The following is a 9,931-nucleotide window of genomic DNA, read 5'->3' as shown; positions in this document are numbered from 1 at the left end:
AGGAGGCTGCTGCCTTGGCTCGCGCCCTCCGTTTGCTCTCATTGGCTGAGACGCGCTTGAACATCAAGCCGCCCTAGGAGGGGGAAAGAGAAGGGAATGGAATCCTCCCGCTCCTTCTGTACTGGATGGGCTATGCCACATGGAGGGCGTTTGGAGCGCAAGGCTAGGTGTGTCTGCTCAGAAGTCAGTCCCATCACAGTCAGTGGGGCCTATTCCCAGGAAAGTGGGGACAGCACTGCAGCCTCAGAGCCCCATCCTCTGCCTGTCTGCTCAGAGGTCAGTCCCATCACAGTCAATGGGCCTTACTCCCAGGAAAGTGGGGACAGTACTGCAGCCTCAGAGCCCCATCCTCTGCCTAGAACATAAGAACATAAGAACAGCCCCACTGGATCAGGCCATAGGCCCATCTAGTCCAGCTTCCTGTATCTCACAGCGGCCCACCAAATGCCCCAGGGAGCACACCAGATAACAAGAGACCTCGTCCTGGTGCTCTCCCCTACATCTGGCATTCTGACTTAACCCATTCCTAAAATCAGGAGGTTGCGCATACACATCATGGCTTGTACCCCATAATGGATTTTTCCTCCAGAAACTCGTCCAATCCCCTTTTAAAGGCGTCTAGGCTAGACGCCAGCACCACATCCTGTGGCAAGGAGTTCCACAGACTGACCACGCGCTGAGTAAAGAAATATTTTCTTTTGTCTGTCCTAACCCGCCCAACACTCAATTTTAGTGGATGTCCCCTGGTTCTGGTATTATGTGAGAGTGTAAAGAGCATCTCCCTATCCACTCTGTCCATCCCCTGCATAATTTTGTATGTCTCAATCATGTCCCCCCTCAAGCGTCTCTTTTCTAGGCTGAAGAGGCCCAAACGCCGTAGCCTTTCCTCATAAGGAAGGTGCCCCAGCCCCGTAATCAGCTTAGTCGCTCTCTTTTGCACCTTTTCCATTTCCACTATGTCTTTTTTGAGATGTGGCGACCAGAACTGGACACAATACTCCAGGTGTGGCCTTACCATCGATTTGTACAACGGCATTATAATATTAGCCGTTTTGTTCTCAATACCCTTCCTAATGATCCCAAGCATAGAATTGGCCTTCTTCACTGCCGCCGCACATTGGGTCGACACTTTCATCGACCTGTCCACCACCACCCCAAGATCTCTCTCCTGATCTGTCACAGACAGCTCAGAACCCATCAGCCTATATCTAAAGTTTTGATTTTTTGCCCCAATGTGCATGACTTTACACTTACTGACATTGAAGCGCATCTGCCATTTTGCTGCCCATTCTGCCAGTCTGGAGAGATCCTTCTGGAGCTCCTCACAATCACTTCTGGTCTTTACCACTCGGAAAAGTTTGGTGTCGTCTGCAAACTTAGCCACTTCACTGCTCAACCCTGTCTCCAGGTCATTTATGAAGAGGTTGAAAAGCACCGGTCCCAGGACAGATCCTTGGGGCACACCGCTTTTCACCTCTCTCCATTGTGAAAATTGCCCATTGACACCCACTCTCTGCTTCCTGGCCTCCAACCAGTTCTCAATCCACGAGAGGACCTGTCCTCTAATTCCCTGACTGTGGAGTTTTTTCAGTAGCCTTTGGTGAGGGACCGTGTCGAACGCCTTCTGAAAGTCCAGATATATAATGTCCACGGGTTCTCCCGCATCCACATGCCTGTTGACCTTTTCAAAGAATTCTATAAGGTTCGTGAGGCAAGACTTACCCTTACAGAAGCCATGCTGACTCTCCCTCAGCAAGGCCTGTTCGTCTATGTGTTTTGAGATCCTATCTTTGATGAGGCATTCCACCATCTTACCCGGTATGGATGTTAGGCTGACCGGCCTATAGTTTCCCGGGTCCCCCCTCTTTCCCTTTTTAAAAATAGGCGTGACATTTGCTATCCTCCAATCTTCTGGTACCGTGGCTGTTTTGAGGGACAAGTTGCATACCTTAGTCAAGAGATCTGCAACTTCATTCTTCAATTCCTTAATAACCCTTGGGTGTATGCCATCAGGGCCCGGTGACTTATTGATCTTTAATTTATCAATGAGGTCTGAAACATCTTCTCTTTTAACCTCTATCTGACTTAACTCCTCGGTTAGGAGGGGCCGTTCGGGCAGCGGTATCTGCCCGAGGTCTTCTGCCGTGAAGACAGATGCAAAGAACTCATTTAATTTCTCTGCCATCTCTAAGTCTCCTTTTATCTCCCCTTTCCCTCCCTCACCATCCAGAGGGCCAACCGCTTCTCTGGCGGGTTTCCTGCTTCTAACATATTTGAAGAAGCTTTTATTATTCCCCTTAATGTTGCTGGCCATGCGTTCCTCATAGTCTCGCTTGGCCTCCCCTATCACCTTCTTACATTTCTTTTGCCACAGTTTATGTTCCTTTTTATTCTCTTCATTAGGGCAAGACTTCCATTTACGGAAGGAAGCTTCCTTGCCCTTCACAGCCTCTCTAACTTGGCTGGTTAGCCATGCGGGCACTCTCCTGGATTTAGTGGAACCCTTCTTTCTTTGCGGTATACACCTCTGCTGGGCCTCTATTACTGTTGTTTTAAACAGACTCCAAGCACTCTGGAGAGACTGGACTCTTTTTACCCTCCCTTTCAACCTCCTCCTAACCAGCCTCCTCATTTGAGGGAAGTCCGCCCGTCGGAAGTCAAGAGTTTTTGTTAGAGATTTGCCTGGTATTCTTCCCCCAACGTGCACGTCAAAACGGATCGCAGCATGATCACTGTTCCCCAATGGCTCAGTAACGTTTACATCTCTAACCAGGTCCTGCGTACCGCACAAAATTAAATCCAGAGTCACCTGTCCTCTGGTGGGCTCCTTGACTAGCTGATCTAAGCCACAGTCATTTAGCACGTCAAGAAATCCGGTTTCCTTATCGTGACCAGAACACAAATTGACCCAGTCAATATGAGGATAATTGAAGTCCCCCATGATTACAACCCTGTCCTTCCTTGTCACCTGCCTGTCTACTCAGAGGTCAGTCCCATCACAGTCAATGGGCCTTACTCCCAGGAAAGTGGGGACAGCACTGCAGCCTCAGAGCCCCATCCTCTGCCTGTCTACTCAGAGGTCAGTCCCATCACAGTCAATGGGGCTCACTCCCAGGAAAGTGTGGACAGCACTGCAGCCTCAGAGCCCCATCCTCTGCCTGTCTGCTCATAGGTCAGTCCCATCACAGTCAATGGGGCTCACTCCCAGGAAAGTGTGGACAGAACTGCAGCCTCAGAGCCCCATCCTCTGCCTGTCTGCTCAGAGGTCAGTCCCATCACAGTCAATGGGGCTCACTCCCAGGAAAGTGTGGACAGGACTGCAGCCTCAGAGCCCCATCCTCTGCCTGTCTGCTCAGAGGTCAGTCCCATCACAGTCAATGGGGCTCACTCCCAGGAAAGTGTGGACAGAACTGCAGCCTCAGAGCCCCATCCTCTGCCTGTCTGCTCAGAGGTCAGTCCCATCACAGTCAATGGGGCTCACTCCCAGGAAAGTGTGGACAGGACTGCAGCCTCAGAGCCCCATCCTCTGCCTGCCTGCTCAGAGGTCAGTCCCATCACAGTCAATGGGGCTCACTCCCAGGAAAGTGTGGACAGCACTGCAGCCTCAGAGCCCCATCCTCTGCCTGTCTGCTCAGAGGTCAGTCCCATCACAGTCAATGGGGCTCACTCCCAGGAAAGTGTGGACAGAACTGCAGCCTCAGAGCCCCATCCTCTGCCTGTCTGCTCAGAGGTCAGTCCCATCACAGTCAATGGGGCTCACTCCCAGGAAAGTGTGGACAGGACTGCAGCCTCAGAGCCCCATCCTCTGCCTGTCTGCTCAGAGGTCAGTCCCATCACAGTCAATGGGGCTCACTCCCAGGAAAGTGTGGACAGGACTGCAGCCTCAGAGCCCCATCCTCTGCCTGTCTGCTCAGAGGTCAGTCCCATCACAGTCAATGGGGCTCACTCCCAGGAAAGTGTGGACAGGACTGCAGCCTCAGAGCCCCATCCTCTGCCTGTCTGCTCAGAGGTCAGTCCCATCACAGTCAATGGGGCTCACTCCCAGGAAAGTGTGGACAGGACTGCAGCCTCAGAGCCCCATCCTCTGCCTGTCTGCTCAGAGGTCAGTCCCATCACAGTCAATGGGGCTCACTCCCAGGAAAGTGTGGACAGGACTGCAGCCTCAGAGCCCCATCCTCTGCCTGTCTACTCAGAGGTCAGTCCCATCACAGTCAATGGGGCTCACTCCCAGGAAAGTGGGGACAGCACTGCAGCCTCAGAGCCCCATCCTCTGCCTGCCTGCTCATAGGTCAGTCCCATCACAGTCAGTGGGGCTCACTCCCAGGAAAGTGTGGATAGTTCTGCAGCCTAACTCAGCTGAAAATTAATACAGTACATTAAGTTTGTTCCTTGAAAACCATTCCTGCGTTTTGTCTAAGCCTGAAATCATATTCACACTAACCCAGGAGTAAGCCCCATTGACCATCATTGTTAAAAGCATATACACAGTAGCCTGTTCAAAGTACAGATCTGCAAACTTCCCCAAATGCAGTCACATACCACAGTAGCATCAAGTCTAATATATTAAAAAGAAAATACTCATTGAAATGAATGGGGATCCACCTGAAATGGGCTTGCAACCTGTTGAGGTCTGAACCTGGGAAATCACTCAGGTCCTGTGCACAGGAGGGAATGCAACAAATGCTGTGGTGAACAGTCAGTTTGTAGCAAGTAACAGGGAGCAGCTGTTCCTGATTGCTGACTCTGTGCAGCTGATTGTGGGTGTGCCTTGTGCATATACCAAGGCCAAGACAAACACTCCTCTGTGAGTGAGGGTGAGCGTATAGGGTGGTGAGTGTTAAGGAATAGGAATCAGGATGCTGTATATGTGTGTTGCTGTATGACTGACCAGTGTTGCTGTAAATATCCTTGTATATAATATATCTTGGTGATGGAACCTAACTCTTGTGTCAAGTGCCTCTTTGCCTTCTGAGAGATTGCCTTGGACATCAGCCTCGAGTTTCTGTTGTGCTGCCATTTGATTTTGTTCTGCTGGAGACTCCTACACACACCCAAACCTCCCGCAACACAACCCACCTAGTGGGTCCTGGCTCACATTTTGAGAAACACTGGTCTAAGCAGTGCCTGTGAAAAGTCTTAACTGACTTTATTTAGAATGATGATGCAAACACAGCTGGAAAGTAATACAGCACCCAATCTAACTAATGGGGGGGGGGAATTCAACAACTCCCCTGGGCTGCCATCCCTTCTCCTAGAATGTCCAGTATCTGAAGTTGCAAGATGTGTCATGCTTTTGATTGCTGAGGACTCAGGGGCAGCCCAATCCTGAGCTGCCTGGGGCACCTAGGCTCAGCAGCTCCAAGAGGGCTTATGGCACATTTGTGACAGTGCTCGGCAGCACGGAGACGTGCCGCCAAGCCCAGGATTGGGCTCTAATGTTAAAATAATTAGAATAAAAAGTACAACTAATATTTTAAAATCTAAATCACAACTAATTTTACCTTGAATGATCTTGTTTGTTAAGGCATTAGTGAATATTGTTGCTTGGGCAATCGAAGGCTTCCTATTTCAGGTAAAGAAGTTGAAAATCAGACACTTTGACCCCAGTATACAGTAAAGTTAATTGATATGACTAAGAGCCACTAAGACTGGCTCCGTGCCACCGAGCACTGTCACAAACCTGCCGTAAGACACATTTGCTAGCCTCACCGCCAGGCTCCGGCCCATGCTAGCCCAGCGCCGGCTGGTGCTGGGCTAGCGCGGGGCAGTCGCACAGCTTCCACGGCTCAGCGGTCTCCTGGACCGCAGAGCTGTGGCATGGTAGGTGGGGGTGGGGGCAGGCTGGTGGGGGTTAGAGGGAGGGGGAAGGTGTGACATGGAGGAGTGATGCTGGGAGGGGGGCAGGCTGGAGGTGTGCCGGGGGAGGGAGGGAGGCGGGTCTGCGGAGCTCCACTTCACAGGATCCAAGGCACGCGTGGAGGGCTCCGCACCCTACACGAGCGCCTTTAATGAATAGCCCCATTGTGGGGCTGCTTACCTTACCCAGGAGAAGGGGATGAAAGTCTCCTTCTCCTGAGGCGCCTCCTAGCTAGCGGTAGCCTGGGGCGCGCAGGATCTGGCAGTAGCTATTCTCGGTGCTGCCGAGCCTGGGTGCCCCGGGCAGCTCAGGATTGGGCTGCCCCTCATTCCATTAATTTAAATGAAACTAATGTAACAATTACCTTTCTTTGGATCAGGGCTCTATCCTAACAGGAAAATTCCAGTGAGCCTGCTTTAATACTGGTGTGGCATATAGGAATGGGAAATATTTGTTCAATCCTATAATGTCAACACTTGAGAAAACTGGTTCATTTATACATGAAATATTTTTTCCATTTCATTTGAAAATAAGATACTCAGATCCAAATCCTAACCAGCATTCCAGCACTGGCATAGCTGTGCCAATGGGACGTGTGCTACATCCTGCAGTTGGGTGGCACTCACAGAGGCCTCCTCAAAGTAAGGGAATGTTTGTTCTTTTACCTCAGAGCTGCTTTGCCCTTAGGTTGGTGCTGGAAAGTGGGTTAGGGTTGCACCCTCAAAGTTTCAATCCTGTACACATGGGGTAAAAATGAGGCTTCTGAATAGGCATGCATAGAATTGTGGTGCAAGAAGGCCCCCATCCCCTAAAATAAGGATGCAGATACGCAGACAACAGAAGACAATATTGTAATAAAGTATCAAGTTGACCACATGATGGCAGCCTCTCCAAAGACGAAAGGTTGATAGCAACTATCAAAAGACTTTTGGAGCTACCTCAGAGTATGCTCCCAGGCCAATTTTCTGAATGTCTTGCCAGATAACACCAATTTCTTTGGGGTAAGTTAACATGGAATAATTTACAAAACAAGAGGAAAAACCACAGCATCAGTGTTGACAGCATCAAAGATCACCTAGTGACCAGCTAGCTCAACCCTCTGTTTGAAGGCAGGACAATTACCTACTAGCACCTGCGTGTCAATCTGTATCTTTCATAGAATTCCATAATAATCCAATAGTTGCTGCTCCTCGCATATTAGCAGAGTAGCAAATGTCTCCATATAAGTAAACACTGATAGGAGAAGACAAGTAATCCGGGCCTGATAAACTGGGTAACCCATCAAGCAGCAGTCGTGTTGGCCCTCTTTACAGCCAGTCCTGATCTGTTGCCACAGATTCCACTTTCTCCACATTCCTTTGGGCCACTAGACTGGTGACTGGAAGTTCATCTGAGATCCTTCAGGGATCCAGATTTGGGTCAGGTTTATTGACCCATAGACTGTTTTTAAGGCATGTTTTTAAGACATGTTGTTTTTAAGGTAGCTGTTTTTAAGTCATGCATTTTCAGTCTATAAAGCCTCAAGACACTATCTTAAAAGTTCAGGAATTGCCAGCTAAATGAAAGAAAACCAATGTTATTCTTATTAAAGAGACATTGAAGTTTTTTATGGCAATCTTGGGTTTGACTCATACATTTGCATCATGGAATTATCAAGTGGGAGGATCTACACTTATGTTTCTAAGGTGGGTGTAACAAGTTGCAGTGTAGTTATTTCCACAAGAATCATTAAAATGATCAAGAGCGTTGGAATTCTGCCCCCTTCCCCTCCCCAAGGAAGTGTTGATAGATGGCTCTTGCTCATGGTGACAGGCTTATTTGAGGGCTGGGAAGGAAATGGGCTTTAAAGCCAAGTTTTGGCAGTGTGCAGATTCTTAAGCAAGAATAGCTGCACACTTCAATGGGTTTGGAACTACTGGCACCTCTCAATTTATGTAAGGGTTGTATTATTGGAAATCTGTGCATATATTAAAAACACATGAATTAAAACTACTTTTCCCATAGGCACCAGTGTAAATGGCTTGGTTTGGACAACAGTCACTGAACACTTACACTGATGAGTTCTGCTTGGCCACAATGGCATAGGACAGTGATGGCAAACCTATGACACACGTCAAAGGTGACACGCCATGGCATTTTGGGTGACATACCAGCATTCATCAACACTCAACAACAATTGAGTTTGTTTTACTAGTATTTCATTTTTGTAATTTGATGTGTCTTTACATAATGCATAGCACCACACATGACTCAACTGCATTTTTTTTTAAATAAATGAATACGTCAAGAATTGTTTCTCTTTTGTTTGGGGAATTGCACTATTTCAAAAACGTGTAAATTAAGACTGATAAATCAAGCAGTTGCTGTAGCCTGATACTGGAAAGCACCATTTATCCTCTCTTGTAGAATCGCATGACCCACATGGATGTGGCAACCACTTAATTTGGTGTCATGACTGTCACGGGTGGGGCAAGTGCCTTTTCCTTCAAGAGGTTTTAAGTTGGTTGCTGGGCAGAAGACTTGAGAATGTCCAGGTGTAGTCCATTGATAATTTAGAGGATAAAACCTGGGTGTGGGGTTTCAGAGACAGAAGACACAGGAACAGCAGGAGGAAGGAAGTTGGGGGTTAGTAGTCTTTGTACTGGAAGAAATGTTATATGGCTGACCTGCTTGTAATGTTGGTAACTTTTAGTCTGTTAAGTTAGTTAACCTTTCTTGTTTTATTCTGCTATTGAAATGCATGTATTAATGTCACTGGAGCAATTACAGCCCTCTTAAAGTTTTATAATAAAATCCTTCTGGTAGTATAAGCAAATCACATTATCCTTGGGGGTTTGGTGGATTAGGTTGGTGGAAGAGGGTATGGACTACATCCTGCCTGGCTTTGGGAATCCCCTCTAATCTTTCACTGACCCCAAGGGTGATAGTTGTGACAATGACAGCCACTCCCAGCAAATGGCAGCTGCACCAAAATCAGGACTGCTCTGAAGTAAAGGACAGCAAATCAAAAGAAGGGGAACTCTGTTGAACAATTGGTGGCTTTAAAGGATGGACAATCTGACACTTATGAGTAAGTTAATTATTATTATTATTATTATTATTAACAGTATTTATATACTGCTTTTCAACAAAAAGTTCCCAAAGCGGTTTACAGGAAAAAAAATCAAATAACTACTGGCTCCCTGTCCCAAAAGGGCTCACAATCTAATGATTACAGCCAAGCTATTGGAATTGCACATCAGACTGAGGCTATATTTTCCCCCATTTTTATTACAGATTTCCATTAAAGCTTCCTAATGCTACAAGCAAATGTTTTCCTATGAATAAATATTATTTGTGCAATCATTACATTTGGGTCTGTGTGCCAGGAATTACACATATCATATTGTGAAATACATAGGCAGTTGCTTAGCCTATGGGGAAAGAAATCCAGCTCTGGTCATTTCTTGGCTCTGGAAATGTGCAGTGATCCCGTTTTCCAGGTAACTGCAAGCCTCATTTGAAGCTAACAGCTGCTGGGGTTGTACTGAAGCAAATCTTTTCAATGAAGCAGCTGCTTAAGGAAATCTTGAAAGAGTCATTTTAAGCGCTTGAGAAGCCAGAGTAATCCCTATATTCAGGGCTGTGTGGCACACTAGCCCACTACGAAAGCACCATGACATAGTGTAGGACCTTGCAGGATTTTGCTACAAAAATCTCACCAGACCAGGTGTATTCAACTGAAAACAGTTTGGTTATTGTAGGCCCAAGTCCTAACCAACTTTCCAGCACTGGCATAGCTGTGCCAATGGGACATGTGTTGCATTCTGCAGTTTGGTGGCACTCATGGAGGCCTGTTTGTTCCCTTACCTCGAAGCTGCATTGCCCTTATGTCAGGGCTGAAAAGTGGGTTAGGGTTGTGCCTTTAAAATATACACACTGGACCACCTTCTTGTTCACACGATGAAGTTTGTCCAAGACGGAGAAGCAGGTATATTTTATGTGCCCAGTTCAGGCCTTGAGTAGGTTTCAGTACCTTTATATGTTGCATGAGTAGGAGAATATACTGTAGCTACTTTTCTCCCTGTCTCCTGC

This window comes from Tiliqua scincoides, chromosome 2 (genome assembly GCF_035046505.1).
Source record: "Tiliqua scincoides isolate rTilSci1 chromosome 2, rTilSci1.hap2, whole genome shotgun sequence".
Taxonomy (NCBI): Eukaryota; Metazoa; Chordata; class Lepidosauria; order Squamata; family Scincidae; genus Tiliqua; species Tiliqua scincoides.
Note: the sequence above shows the minus strand (reverse complement) of the source record.